Source organism: Ascaphus truei, chromosome 3, assembly GCF_040206685.1.
Source record: "Ascaphus truei isolate aAscTru1 chromosome 3, aAscTru1.hap1, whole genome shotgun sequence".
Taxonomy (NCBI): Eukaryota; Metazoa; Chordata; class Amphibia; order Anura; family Ascaphidae; genus Ascaphus; species Ascaphus truei.
Window position 1 is genome coordinate 23,564,447 of NC_134485.1, and position 15,676 is coordinate 23,580,122.

Sequence of the window (15,676 nt, forward strand, 5' to 3'; positions counted from 1 at the left end):
TTCTCTGGCACATGGGAACACAATGTTCTCTCCCACAGGTGTGCAACATGCCCTGGCACACCTGTAATAGTTACCGTTTGGATCAATCTGCACCTAACTTACCCTATATGGTTTTGTACAAAAGGTTACTTTAGATCAGGGTGGGCCAACTCCAGTTCTCAAGGGCCACCAATGGGTCAGGTTTTTAGGATATGCCTGCTTCAGCACAGGTGGCTCAGTCAGTCAGAATGGAGTTACAGAGCAGCACACCCTGCCTAGTGCATAAAGATGTACCAAGCAATCTGGAAACAACTTTGGATAAAGTGAATCTGTCACCTGAACCTGGAAAATCTTGCCATGCAGAAAGTTATTTTGTTTGAGAACTACACCGATAATGTTTAACCTGACACTGTAGCACATAAACTTAGACTTAGTGTAAATGGCTTAAGAAAGATTCAATCACTTTCCTATTTGCGTCTTGTGAAAGATGAGTATTATTACCTCATCGGGAACACTGGATTTAAGCATATCAGCTACTTATGTTTGTTTATCTGTTTGACTAATGATAACTTCCCAATTACTTTGCAAACAAATGAACAGAGCTTGGAAAACAGACCAAACTGCGTTCTCAACAAAAGACATTGAATAACGATAGCAAAAACTCTTAAAGGCATTTACCTTGGAAATGTTAAAAATTATTTACAAATACGTATACTTGTCATTTTTATTTTAACTTCTCAATCAGGTAAATGGAACATAAATAAAACATGCCACTGTCCTTTGTTCACTTTCGCCCGTGGTAGAGTTGCCAATTTAAAAAAAAATAGTCTCTGTTTTGAATCCCGAATTGAACAAATTGGATTCTTCCTTCAAAAGAAGATTATTAGAGTAAGTAAACGTCACTCAAAAAAAGGGTGTAATCCCCGACAGCTGACCTGGACACAACTTTTTGTAAAGTGGGCTTCCTTAAGCAAATATAACCATGCTTAAAAAAAAAAAAAAAAAAAAAGAACTAGCAGTTTTTGTTTCTTTGGAAATCAAGCATGATTTTTTTCCCCTTCAGAGCTGCTGCATGGGGAAGTGTTCAATCAATCAAATGTTTCCCCAGCACTTTTCCCAACCTGTTCTTTATCATAGAGCAAATACAGAGAAGGGAGAGAGGGGAGGTATGTGCCTGTGCAAACTCTTATTGAACACAGTGTGTTCATGCAAAACAGATTCTCAATTTACAAACGGAACAATACTTTTAAAGTCATTATAAAATACATATAGGTGTCTGATTTTTTTTTTGTTTTAAATGATTCAATCACCCAGATGTCTTAAAGCTGCAGATCAAGCAATATCCTCCTACGTGTTTTTTTTAATAAATCAGTTCTGTACTATAAGAAAATACTTGTAGCATTTTTAATGTATTCTAATGTAGCAAGTATTTTTGTTTCTAAAGAAACCATTTACAAAGTCACACCCCCTTCCTCTTCTGAGCCAAGCTCTGGCTCGAGCCCTGCTCTCTCTAGCAGTGCACCAATTGTATCTAGTGCCTGTCTGGTCACATGATCTTCCACACAGAACTTTGCATACTGGGTACTCTAGTGCAGCCCTAACAGTGAATTAAATAACCTCCAATTTAGTGATCGATTACAGGAGAACGGATCGATTGCCAACTTAGCTAATCACTTGTCAGTGTGCAGATTGTATTGATGCACATATTGCATGGAAAAAAATTTAGCGGGCCTGCAAGGCCATTCTGTGCACCGGCCATGCTGCTCCATCCAAGGTCCCCAGGTAAGCCCAAATGTTTCAGGCCCTCCTTATACCACCCTCCCATGTCCCTTGTCCCCCAAGATGTGTGTAATTATTATTTTTGGCGGGAATGGCGATTATTATGTGTGTGTTTGTGGAGGGGGGCTTCTTGTGTGTATATTTGGGAGGAGGGGCTTATTTTGTGTGCGTATTTGGGGAGGGTGGTTTAATGTGTGTGTGTGTGTGTGTGTGTGTGTGTGTGTGTGTGTGTGTGTGTGTGTGTGTGTGTGTGTGTGTGTGTGTGTGTATTGTATGTATTTGGATGGGGGGCTTATTGTGGGTTTTTTAAACGACACCTTGACTTGAACTGCAGCTTTAAACATGTCACTGACATTAGTACACTGCTGTCCTAGGAGGGATTGCCTTTTTAAAATAAATGTATTTTTTTTTTCTAAGTCTATACTGTATAGAATAGAATGTGCTCCACCACTTTAAATAATTAAGTCTTCAGACCCTGTGTCAGCCCATAGTTTTTAAACATGCAAAGATCAATAGATACACGTCAGATAAGTAAAATCTTCCAAGGTTTATTTAATACATATTAAACATACTAGAAGTAGTGGAACTTTAGCGGCAGAAGATCTGCACTGTCCCATCCTTTCACGCGTTTCGTGAGCAAGTGTAACCTCTGAAATCATAGGGTCCTGAAAAGCATCACTTTTAAAAAGGATTTACTTTTTGATTATCATTCAAATTAAAAACAATCTACTGACAACTTGCCCAAAAATATCTAAAAACTCTGAAGTAAAATAACAGGTTATCGCGAATGTAAAGAAAATAATAATAATAACTGCAGCTTTAGAACCACTGCTGTATTCTTGGCTTATGATCCTTTAGCTGCCCCATAGCAAAATAAGTATATATTGTATATTCTATGGAATTTGTTGTTAGGCGTTAGGGCCTAAATTTGAAAAACGGTCAAGCACATCATGAAATATGTTATAAGTGTTACATATTGTGGAATATGCTAGGGGTGCTTTAAAGTATTTTTTATTAATCAAACTCAATATATTTTGCTATATGGGACTGGGTGCTTTTTCATGACTGAAAAGCAAACCAGAGTGCCAGAGATGGGATTCCACACAAGAAGTGGCTGCACATATGTATCAGAACTATAACTAAAAGAATCTTACATCCAAAAACGCTTTAAAGTTTCAAGTTATAATTTTAGAGTAACGACTGTGGTATTGCAATAACATGAACAACAATGCAGATATTTCAACTTCATGTTAACTGCACCTTATAAACAAAATGCAATAATTCAATAATATGAAGACATTGGATGCAGTTACAAAACATGTATAACAGCACAAAACAATGTTCTGCTGTAATGTGTACTCAAGCAGAAAACCTAATCAGGCTTCCAAAACATTATAAATTAAATGGTCATGATCCCGAATCCTTAAAATTATTCAGACTGGCAGGTATTTGGGGATTAATTAATTCCCTTTACTAACTAAAGGAATGTGAGGCAAGTTTTTGCCTTCAAACTGTCCTAAGTAACGCTTCCCCTTCACACTCAAACCGAGACCAAGCTAACAAGGCAAATTACTTGGCGAGTCCTACAAAACGCGGCAAAAACGTGGCCCAAAACAATTACTATGTTTTTGTACATAATGTTGCTATGATTAAAGTTCACATATTAGAAATTAAAGCAGGGGGCCACTCCAGTCCTCAAGGACCACCACCAACAGGCCTGGTTTTCAGGATTTCCCTGCTTCAGCACTGGTGGCTCAAAGACTGAGCCACCTGTGCTGAAGCAGGGATATCCTGAAAACCTGACCGTGTTGGCGGTGGCCCTTGAGAGCTAGAGTTGCCCACAGTAATTCAATTGCCATCAAGTAATATTAATACAGTATGTGGGGTTCCAGGCCTTATGACACACAAGACACATTTCAGAAAATCCCTTGAATATATCACCCGATGCTAACCAAACTGTGCATTTTAGTACTGAATACAATATTTAGAAGACTTACACAAGGGATCTGCTAGCAACTTATCTGCATGTTTTTAGATCAGCACTAAATCTTACAAAACCACTGTACCCAGACAGTAAGGATTACATAAAGGTAACCCAACGATTAGGTGCATCAGAACACTTCATGGGCCGAAAAACATTACATCCGGACACTTAGGAATATTTTGAGTGAGCAAATCATAGCACCACAGGAGCTGAACACTCAGGATTAGTCATGGGTTACCTGATAGCCAAGCTCATCACATCTCTACAACAGGTAAAACACAGCACCGCCACACTATGCATTACACCAAAAGTTACCCAACAAATCAATGCTTCGTAGTATTACATCCCAAGAGCTTCCCCCAAAATGTATTGTTACCTGTGTACATCTTAAAGCTAAATAGGATAACATCAGGCTCCTCTGAATGATATTAATGGCAACCTAACCACTGAGTGCACAGTGCTTGCCTGAGGAAGCACTGTATGTGGATCCTTAGGATACTATTATTTAACTGCTGAGGCCTGGGGCCCATGGTATCACATCTCTCCATCATTTGCATCTGGACATGGTACCCAACTACAATACCTCCATCTAGGGAGTACAACAATTGGTGAACTCAATACATATGGTCCCTCTGTGGCAACCCAGAGAGCCCCCCTAACACCTTAGCTACCTGAGTGGACAACACCAAATTTCAAACCCCTCTACGGCAAATGAGTATAATTATTAATTGTTTTATATGTATACATATATACGTAGATACGTATGTCAACAGATGAGGACAGTAACGGTGATCTCTATAAATAAAAGTATTACTAATTGTCATTGAAACACGTGTGTGTGTGTGTGTGTGGATATATATATATATATATATATATATATATATATATATATATATATATATATATATCCACACACACACAAATCTGCAGGATATATTACCAGACAGTATCCAAGCTGAAGTGCTGTATTACATATGAGAAGGGGGAAATGGCCACACCCACAGCCCCTTCAAATGGCTATTAAAGAAGACCCCCCACACACACACAAGGCTTGATATGATTATTCCCAGGCAGGATGGTGGCCCCCGCACAGCCTCCTCCCTTCTCTCTGAGGAGGCCGGTTGCCTTGGCGGCCACATTAAACAAATGTACACAAGGAACCCAAATGTCACCAGAACATCAGCCAGTCCATGCTGCATTTGGTTGGATGTGGGTGAAGACTTCATCTGGATCCAAATCAAAACAGTAACAAACCCCCCAAAACACCGAAATAAAATATATCCCCATAGACATACACGAGAAAAGACCTACTGTCACCGGGGCAGCAGAGGGTCCCAGTGAGTAGCAAGGCAACTACAGCCTGGGACAGGACCAATCCATCTCCAGAACAGGTCACCCCCCAACTGTGGCCCAGGTGTGATTACAAAATAAAACCACACACACAAAATGTGCCCCCGGTTTCAAGAGCCAACCACCTCCCGGCAGCCAGGCCGCGACTGCCCTCTCCCCGCATACACCGCGGGTAACTAAGCAACACAGGCCCGCGATGCCAAGGCGAAGAAGTGTCGGGGTAACCGTGTTATTGGGGGGGGGGGGGAGAAGAGGACATTGATGTGACAAGGTTCCCAGTGTCAGCGTCCCCCCCCCCCCATATCCTTTCCCTGCGGAGATCTTCTTACCCGTCTCCTCCTGCGATCCGCTCCCCCTCCTCTCCCGCCGCCGCCGCCGTCACATGCCCATCCAAACAAGATATAGATATATATATATATAGTGATAGAACAATAATACGCCAGGAGGAAGCAGGGGCCCTGTGAGAGTCAGCGAGTCCGGTCAGCTCTCCCCCTCCCTGCGGGCGGTTAGACGAGAGCCCGGGTCCCGCGGGGCGGTTAGAGAGCCCGGGTCCCGCGGCGCTGCACGGGCAGCTCCGCCCGGATCATGCCCTCCCGCCGCCGCAGCAGCAGCAGCACCCGCCGCCTTGCGCCGGCTCCGGAGAGGGGGGGGCGAGGTTTGCGCTCTCTGCTGCTAACGCGGCACATCAACGTCTCCTCCAGCCGCTGTATCCAGGCAGCAACATGGGATCCGGTGCTGGGGGGTGAGAGGGGCGGGCTGCGGGTTCCGCGGGTTCCCGGTTTGTATACACTGTGTGGGGATGGAGGGGGGACAAGAGAGAGAGAGAGGAAAAAAGAGGAGGGGGGGGGAGATTTGGGTTAAAAAAAAAAAAAAAAAAGTGTCACAAAATGGCGCGCGTTTCCAAAGCTGCGCAGCCAGCGGCGGGGTGAGCGCCGAGAACAGCCGCCGGAGGCCGCCGCCTCCTCCTCTTCCTCACCCGCTTTCCACACCAAACCGGGAGCACCCTGACCCCGGTGGCGAATACAATAGTGGAAGGGAGGGGGGGTAGAAGACACGGAAAAAAAAGGAGGGCGCAGGGCAATGTGTTTCATACAACATACAATTATTCTGCCGCGCTCCCGGGAGAGGTGCGGGGGGGGATAAAGGGCAGCGCGGGCGGGCTGTTAATGTATTTATTTTATTTATTTTTTTGTAACACATCTCCCCCTCCGCGCCAGGATTGTTCGGGCGGGAAGCGAATTATTTAAAAAAAAAAAACCCGATTGACAAAATGGCGACGGCAGGCGCTTGTTGCTATGGCGACTGTCAATCAGCGCAAAAAAAAAACCCGGATGGCGCGCTGACGTCTACAAAGTCCGTGGCGACTCTATATCTCACGTGACACAAGGGGGGAAAAAGTGGGGGTGGGAGCTGGGAAAAACGAATCAGTGCGCAAAGAGAGATAAATAACATGGTTGCTGGACGCGCAGGGAAGGCTGGGGCTGGTGCGGTCGGTGAGATTAGTTTGCGGCTATGGAATTAAAGAGGCCGTCCCACACTACTTGCATAGTATTTTGAACAATGTATCAATATCATTGTTTTAAGATTACCTTTTTTTGGTGTTGTGAGAGAAATATATACTTATTGTCCTTTTTTGTTTGTTTGTTTTATTTGATCAGGGATGGTATCACAAACACTTTGCTTGCGCACATACCCTCCATTCAGGGTGAGCCAACTGCAGTCCTCAAGGGCTACCAACAGGTCAGGTTTTCAGGATATCCCTGCTTCAGTTAGGTGTCTCAATCACTGTGTGGCTCAGGCTGTGCTTATAGTGACAGAGACGCGGCGTTGCGTCAAAACAAATGCATTGCGGCCGTCGCGCTTATAGTAATGACGGCTTGGGCATCTCAATTTGATTTTTCAAGTGACCACAGCCTGGCGTTGCGTTGCTGGCACTATAGGGCCTCGTCCAGGGTGGCGCTGAGCGGGCGCACTCACGCTGGCCACGATGAAACACATTGCGGCAATATGTGTGTCCAGCATGAGCAAGTGTCTGCTCATATTTGAATTTCCCACTCGCAAGCGCGTCATGTGAGTGGTTCGCCAAAAAATTTTTTTTTACTTTATTTCAGATTTTTATAAATCGGGAAGGGATACAGAAAAATAAGAAGGGAGGGGGAAGGTAGCATGGCACACATGTGTAACCCCCCTTTGGGATTATTAGGGCCTTGGGGGGTTGGCTGTGTGGGCCCCTTCCCCATCACATAGGGCTGGGATGGCTCAGCAGAACTTAAGCATCACCCCCTTCTGCCTTGAGACTGTGACATCAGGCTGGGATATAAATAGTAAGGGAGAAGCTTCTGGAGCTCAGATCTCAGGAGAAGTTGAAGAGGCAGGATCTCATGGTGAATAGTGTATATAGATTCCTATGTTTAGGACAGGGTAAGGGTTCACTTTTATTGCTTTCTAGTTAGGAACAGTACCCTGTTAGATAGCGTCCCACAAAGATGACCCCATACTACTTTCAAGGTTCACATAGAGACAACCTATGCCCATTGTTAGACCATCAGAGTGTCCGTAGCTGGCTTTCATGCCGAAGGCCACATGGTGGCAGGCCGCCCCAAGACGAGGAAGCTGATCACAGAGTGAGTAGTACCAGGATGGTATGGGGCACAGTGGACATGGACAACTACCAGCGCTATGGAGCAGATGGGCTCTATAGGTAACGTAAGAACCATAAAGCCTCAGCACCTTTCTAGCAGGCAGAGATTGGGGCAGCTAGAGAAGCCATACAAACACTAGCCAAAAGGACACCCAATTGGATATACTAGATGCACTGTATATAATAAATGTGAGACTGTGTCTAAAGGATAATAAAGCTGTTTGATTGAATAAAGCTCCTGGCGGTCATCATTGCTTACCAACACCCAGCCTGCACCCTGAATAAGGTAATGCAGCCTGAGCAGCCCTAACACCAACACTGATGTAAACTTCCTAGGAGCCGGGCAGGGAGGGTTCCACATGTATCGATACAGTAACGTTTTTGAGTTATACAATCAATTAAAATACACAACTAATATCACATTATCTGTTTGTACACATAAACTCTAACACAATATAGACAAATTATGAGCATTAAGTCATCCTGGTCCTTACTTGAGGGCTAGGGGTAAATGGAATCTATCCAGGGGGTCCAAATATGTTGGGTCTCATTATGAATACTAGAGAGTTTTTCCATTAACATCATTAACTCGCTTTAAAATAGTCACTATTTGTGGGTGTTGCGCTTGCCTCCAATGCTTAGCTATGGTACCAGTTGTCTGTTCTTGTAAGGCATCAGTCACCTACGTTTCACACATTAAACCTATCACTACCATTATTTCACTGTGGTCCATATTAACTAAAAGGTGCATGTCTCAACTCCCACTTATTTGAGTGGGAGTTAAGGAGTGCCAATGCATAGCACCCTGTAGTGAATATGAGCTTATGACATTAAGAAAAACAATATTTATTTATTTTGTTCATTTTATCTATCATGCTCACTTGAAACAATTTGAAACGCAGAGCCTGACGGCAGAACCACTTAGCCCACCTGGTATGCCGATTTACTTCTCCTCTGTAAGACCTCAGACCCTATTTGATCCTTGGCTTACTTTTATATTTTGGATAACTTTGTTTATCCCAAGCATGTGTTAATTCCCTTACTGAATTAGTCTCTGCCACCTCTGCTGGGAAGCTACCCCATGAGTCACCACCTTCTTTCCATGAAGTACATCCTCACGTCTCCCCTGAGCCTCCCACCTTGAAGCTCCAGTGCTTGAGTTCTTCGAGCACTTCTCTTTCTCTGAAATCAGATGCTTCAAGCTGGAAAGACTCAAATCAGTGATATATCTCACCCTGCACCACCAACCCCCCCCCCCCCACTTCCCTCACACCCCTCCCTCTCCCCCTCCCTACTTCACACCTCCACCTCTCCTCACACTCCCCACCTCTCAGACCCCACCACTTCCCCGCCTCCCTCTCACACCCATCTCTCCCTTTCACACCCCAATCTCCTCCCTCTCATTATCTCCCTCCTTCCTCTCACCCCCACCTCTCCCACACCCAAACATCTCTCTCAAACACTTTTCTTCCCTACACTCAAACCCCCCCCCCAGACATTTAACCCCCCAATACACATAATAACCCCCTCCCCAATACACATAATAACAACCCTCCCCCAATACACATAATAACCTCCCCAATACACAAAATAACCCCGCTCCTCAATACACATACACCCCCCCCCCCCCACCACCCCATACACATAGTAACCCCCACTGCCCCAAACACACACACCCTACCTACCTCTTGGGGGGGAGGCCTCCAGTGCCGCACTGGATGCAGAAATTGGGCCTGACTTCTGAGTAGGCCCAACCTTAGGTGTGTGGGGGTGGGCTTACACCTAGCCACAGCAAGGGAGAGAGGCCTGCTGCAGCTAGGGAGAGCTGGGGCCCAGCAGCTGGATGCGGATGTTGAAATCGATCTCTGGCCGCAGCTGCTGGCCCCGGGACAGTTGTCCTGGCTCGCCCCCCCCTGTTAGCGGCCCTCAAGGTTAGCACCGCACAAAGTACGGCAACAGACACTTCGCATTGCAGAAACACCTCACCCAGTGCCACACAATCCCCCTATCGTGCTTCACCATGCTGATGCGCATTGACAGTGACAGATAATACAGATCCTAAACTCTAATGTATAGATACGTAGATAGGCACAGAGCTTACACTCTATACATTCAGAACACTAATCCGCAGAGGTTTCCAACCTTCTGCACATCGGACGCCCCCTGCTAGAAAATATTTGTTGCACAAGCCCCTAAGGCTAAGATTATAGTAGGCGCGAGACGGAGCGCATGGCGCCTGAGAGATGGGTGAACTGAGCTGGAGGCGATTGGGGAGGCGTGGACACATGACCAGGCTGGTTCACCCTCATTGGCTGAGCCGCTCACGTGACTTGGTCGATCTGCATCGCACTCGCACGCACTATTGAAGGCCTGTAACAGCTGCTGTACTTTGTTCTTGCAGGGTGCAAAATCTCACGCACCGCCGCGCCTACTATAATCGCAGTCTAATTAGTCAACCGTATTTCCTACTTATCAGACAGTTGCTGACAAAACTATGTGACCGATCCCAGGCAGTAAAGTGTCCGGAGATCGTGGGGGTAACACACGCTTAATAAGAGCCCAAACTGCACCTAAGTGTGTGTGCCAACATCATGGTGGTGGGATATAGCTGTCATTTATACTGAGAGCTTCCAAAGTCATGCCTCACAATGCCTTGCTGCTGTGGATGCAAAGCATTCTGGGGATCGACTTTGGAAACTTCTGCTGTAATTGACAGCTATACCACCCACGCTAAGTTGCAGTTTGGGGCCTTACTAAGTGTGACATCCCCACATGGGCTCAGGAACCCACTATATTGCCTGGGATCTGCCATTACATTTTTTTGTGGGGAAACTCTTGGGAGCTCGTGAACCTCCTGTTGCGAATCGCTGCTCTAATGTATATAGATACAGACATTAATCCAAAGATATTAAACTCATGTATAGATACAGAACTCTCATTCACAGCCAGCGGAGAATGGACGGAGGGGACAGTGGAGGGTGAAAGGAGCAGGGAAGCCAATGGTGGATCAGGTGGCAACAGAGGATAAATGGATGGGGGGCAGCAGAGGATAAATGGATGGGGGGCAGCAGAGGAAGATGGAGGATGGGGAACAGCAGAGGATACATGTATGGAGGGGGCAGCAGAGGGTAAATGGATGGGGGCAGTAGGGGATGATAGGAGGGAAGCAGCAGAGGGTGGATTGGGTGTGTGCGCAGCAAAGGTTGGATCGGGGGGCAGCAGAAAGTAAATGGATGGGGGCAGTTGTAGGGGATGATGGGAGGGAAGCAGAGGGTGGATGGATGGGGGCAGTAGGGGATGATGGGAGGGAAGCAGAGGGTGGATGGGGGGCAGCAGAGGGTGGATTGTGGGTGTGCGCAGCAAAGGTTGGAGGGGGGCAGCAGAAGGTAAATGGATGGGGCTGTAGGGGATGATGGGAGGGAAACAGAGGGTGGATGGGCTGTTAACTTTATTGTTGTTATTGCTAATTATTGCTAATTATTATTATTGCTAGTTATTGATGTTATTGCTAATGATATGCAAAAGAAGTGTTGACCACCTCAACGCATATCCACAGCAGGCCGTTAAAGTTAACGCGTAAAATAGTGCACTTTTATTTAGGTCATGGATATACGTGGCATGGCATCTAACGCCAGGTAGCAGAAAATTATTTGGCCTTGTCCAGGGTTCTGAAGTGGGCCATTTTGGTCCTCCTATATTGCTTTAGCAATATAATAAGCTAAAGTGAATACCCTGGACTAGGCCCCCAAAAATGTAGCCATGACCTGTTTATTAACCCCTTGGAGGTCGTCATGGCCACTAAGGTAACCTAGAGGTTAATACAAATACCCTTACTACCATTTGTATGGCATAGAGGTACAACGGCTATGGCATACAAGGTTTAAACCCCCTATCCCGTACATCTTCCGTGTGGCCTAACCTTCCTCCCTGGAGCACCTACCCCCCATAACTCACCTCTCCTACCTTGATTCCCCCTAACAAACCTACTCCCCTCCCCACTAAACTAATAGGCCATAGCCCTATGTGGCTAATAGGGCTTTTGCCCAATGAAAATAATTACACAAATACATTTAACTAAATATACATTACATTATAAAATAACATAAAGATAAAGCCTTTAAATCAATTGAATATCACTGTGGCTACCTAGGCCCTCAATTGCATTCCTCAGCCGGGATGAAGGCCATCTTCCTCATCTTCATGGGTACCCAGAGAAAAATGCAATAAAGAGCCGATGGCCAGCCATTAACAAAAAAATACAACCCAAGCCGATGGCAAATCAAAATTAAAAAAACAAAAACCATGAAAATTAATTCAAGCCCGATGGCAACGTAAAAAAAAAAAAGCAAGAACGCTAAAGCAGTGAAAATGAATCCAGGGGGAAAAAAGCAAAAAGAGAGTGCCCAGAATCCAAATATTTAGATTGCAAACAATTTACTGATGACAGATATATACATTGAAACGGATGATAAACACAGTAAAAAAACACACTATATATAAATCACAAGATTGAACAATGTATCTGATTGTAACCAGAAACCAAACAAAAGGAATGGAATGAAATACAAATACCGTTTAATTAAACTAAGGTTGGAGCAAAATTCTGATGCTGGCTGGACAGTTTGGTTGATTAGATGTTGGTAAAGGTCATGTATGCTTATTTGTCCCGAGCAAGTAAAGTGTGTATAGTGTGGGTGATCAAACCACACACTCTGGATAGAACCTGATTTCTAGGCACCGGATTGGCTTGGTCCCCTTGTTTATCCTGCAGTTAATGAACTGGAGAAAAGTAGCTGTGAATTCCCTTATCCAGAGTCTGGAATAGCAGTTGCAGCGCCAAACTCAAAACGGATCTATTCAGTAAGAAATCCCTTGTAGCAATTGCTGGTATGCTCGGCTGGTGTGGCTTGTTCACCCACACTATATACACTTTACTTGCTCTGGACAAATAGGCACGCATGACCTTTACTAACATCTAATCCACTCACTATCGGGGCAGTATCAGCATTTTAGAGTATCACTTGCTCGAACTTTGGTTCAATCAAACTATATTTGTATTTTACAGAGAGAATTTTCATATATCTCTCCTATAGTTGTCTATATTTCTCTAAAGTATAAAACAGCACTTATATAATAAAGAATAAACAATATCTGTCAACCTAGCAGCTGATTTTCGACAGGGGTGGGCTTCTGTTGTTTCCGTGGGGAAAAAATAATACATAAGACTTAGCAAGGTATTATAAAAATCAGATTTCAACAGAGGTGTGTTTTGGACCAAACACGTGAATTCTCATATTTCTACGCCAGTGACCTCTCTGGGGGAAATCTTGACAAATGTTAACGTAATGTATAGAGATTTCTGTTGTATCCTGTTATTTGAAAAAATAACTGCCCTGCATTTACTGTAATTGTATGTTCTTGTAATGATCTTTTTCTGTAATCTGAAGCACTGTATTTTTAATATATATGGCATGTAATCACCAGCAAGGTGATAAAGGAGACAGCACTCACCAGGTAAAGTCCAAATAAACTGTATTCAGAGTATTCACACAAAATCCAACGTTTCGATCCTCTTCAAGGGATCTTTCTCATGGGGGTGTGCACAAGTGTGTGTGTGTGTGTGTGTGTCTGTGTGTGTACATTTGTTCTGTCATGGTGTGGGTGGGTGGGTGTGTGCATTTGTTCTGTCCTTATGTGTGTCTATTTGTTCTGGCCCTGTCTCTGCCCCTGTGACTCTCTGCCTCCTCTGCCCCCTGTGATTCTCTGCTCCCTATGTCTCCTGTGACTCTCTGCCCCTTCTGTCTCCTTGTCACGCTGTGCTCACCACAAACAAAGCAGGACCCCGGGACTGAGGTAGGAATGGGTAGAAACACCACCCACAGCCACGAGGGCGCGTCTAAAGTGTAGGTTGGTCGAGGTAGCCGGATCGGGGTTGGAAAGGTACGGATCGTCATTATACTTGCCAGGGTCTGGGTAGGAGAGGTCCGGATTGTTGGAGGTACTATTAGCCATAGTCAGGATTGGAGAGTGGTTGTTGTCCGAGTGCCGAGGTCAGGGTTGGAGAGTTGCGGGTCGTCAGAGATAGCCGGGGTCAGAAGTACGGAGGTGCGGAGTCCAAAAGCAAAGCCGGGTCGGTACACAGAGCAGGATTCAGCAAGGCAAGGCAAGACTGTGTAGGCAGAGATGAGGAGCAGGGCCGCCAACAGGGGGGGACAGAGGGCACTGGCGTCCCAGGCCCCGTGAGTCAGGGGGCCCGGCCATGCCTGTTAAAGTAAAAAAAAAAAAAAAAAAAGTTTTTATTTTTTTTAATTTAAAATGGCACGATTTTTCCGCAAGCAGGGTATCCGTCCTGCTGCCTGTGGGCCCGCCGGTTTCTCCCCCCCCCTCGCTCCCCCGGGATGTGCCATGGCATTCCTCTGCGCGCACGCCAACCTAACTTCCCCCGCGCGCGCCAACCAGGGGCCCACAGATAGGGGGGCCCCACTCGCCCGGCCCATGCGTGCCCACCATAGGGTTGCCAGGTGTCCGGCGAGCGTTAAGTGCTGAGAGGGCGGAGGCAGTGAGAGCGCGGGCCGGGACGGTGGCTGGGCAGAGCAAGGAGGACTGGTGTGCTGTCCCTGATTGGAGGAGAGGACAGGCAACCAGAGGACAGCAGGGGCGGAGCCCAAACCCCGGCGGGCCAGTGTACATCTGCGTTGCCCCAAAGGTGCACAGCCTGATGGGGCCCCCCCAAGAACTGCTCCCCTCTACACAGGACCAGCGTGCTAAGGGTTAACACGTGCTTGATCTTTGTTGAATCGGCAACCCCACCCACTGGAATGTTAATGAGCCATGGGGACACAAAGGAATGATCTTTTTGTTCACTCCAGCGTACATCTGCGTTGCCCCAAAGGCGCACAGCCTTTGGCGCAGCCAAAGGGCGTGAGCCGTTGGCGTGAGCCATTTGCTGCCGTTCGCTGATGTTAGTTGATGTTAAAGCTGCTCTATTTCTATCAGAAACTCACAAGCCCTTTATCCCCTATACCCAATTTTCCTACTTTATCTGTCCATGAAATGTCTGTGAAGTGACTGTATAACTGTAGACGGACGTTCACAGAGGTACACAATTGGAGTCGTTATAATGTGAAATTATAATAGGCTTTATTGTGCCTTTTCCTTTTCATCAGGAAATTATCCAAACACAGGGGGAACAAAGCTTCCATTCACTTGGGAGTATTTCTAGTGAAATCCTTGCAATTAGTTCACATCTCCATTAGTTAAGCATTTCTCCCATCCCAAACACATAGCATGCAAATAAGCAGCTACAAGTAGTCTCTTAATAATGAAAGTCTTATCTGTTTATCAGCTGTAGAGTAAGCTTCTCTGCTCTCCTGGAACCGCACCGTGCGTGCACAGAAAAATACCAGCATCCAGGTTTAGAAGTCTTATTGGGTGTCTTGCAATCAGCTCTGCTGTGTGGCTGGCAGAACTCAAGACATTGTGGTGTCTCCAAAGGTCAGCTCTCAGTCAGAGCTAAAGAGAGTCAGTTCCTGTCTCAAAGGCAGGCTTTTTGTAACCAATCTAATCAGGCAGGTGGTGTTTAGTAATTAACTACCACACTGCTAGATTAAAGGAACATTACTGAACAGGGATAAGTCCCCTGTTACATACCTCCCCTGTTTGTGGGAAGCTCGGGCTTACCACGGCCAAAGCCCATCCTTCCACTCTCATTCTAGATATCTCTGTGACTTGAATGAGAGTGGATGGAGGAAGAGAACCCTCTGTCCCGCTGGGATTGGAGCCCTTTCTCCAGTTTATTTTTGTCTCCTCCTGAAGATGCTTGAGATCAGCACTCCTCAGTCGCTTGAGGAAGACTTTTTCCACGTTAAGTCTTTTTATCGCGTGCGCGGTCTTGAGATTTCTGTTGCGTCGGGCACTCCTCTTTTTGTAGACAAAGTGTATGG

The 15,676-nt window shown here is 45.7% G+C and overlaps 1 protein-coding gene across 4 annotated transcripts in view; it reads right to left on the reverse strand.

Annotated features, from left to right (window-relative positions):
* Positions 1-6,085, reverse strand: part of DYRK1A (dual specificity tyrosine phosphorylation regulated kinase 1A) — a 95,089-nt gene extending 89,004 nt beyond the window's left edge. For 3 of the 4 annotated variants that reach the window (XM_075593759.1, XM_075593758.1, XM_075593757.1), the window contains exon 1: positions 5,422-5,930. The gene's annotated coding sequence lies outside the window, so the exon portion shown is untranslated. Of the gene's footprint in view, positions 1-5,421; positions 5,931-6,068 lie in introns of those variants that run through there. The other variant, XM_075593754.1, reaches the window with a different exon arrangement.
* Between the last annotated feature and the right edge of the window lie 9,591 nt (positions 6,086-15,676).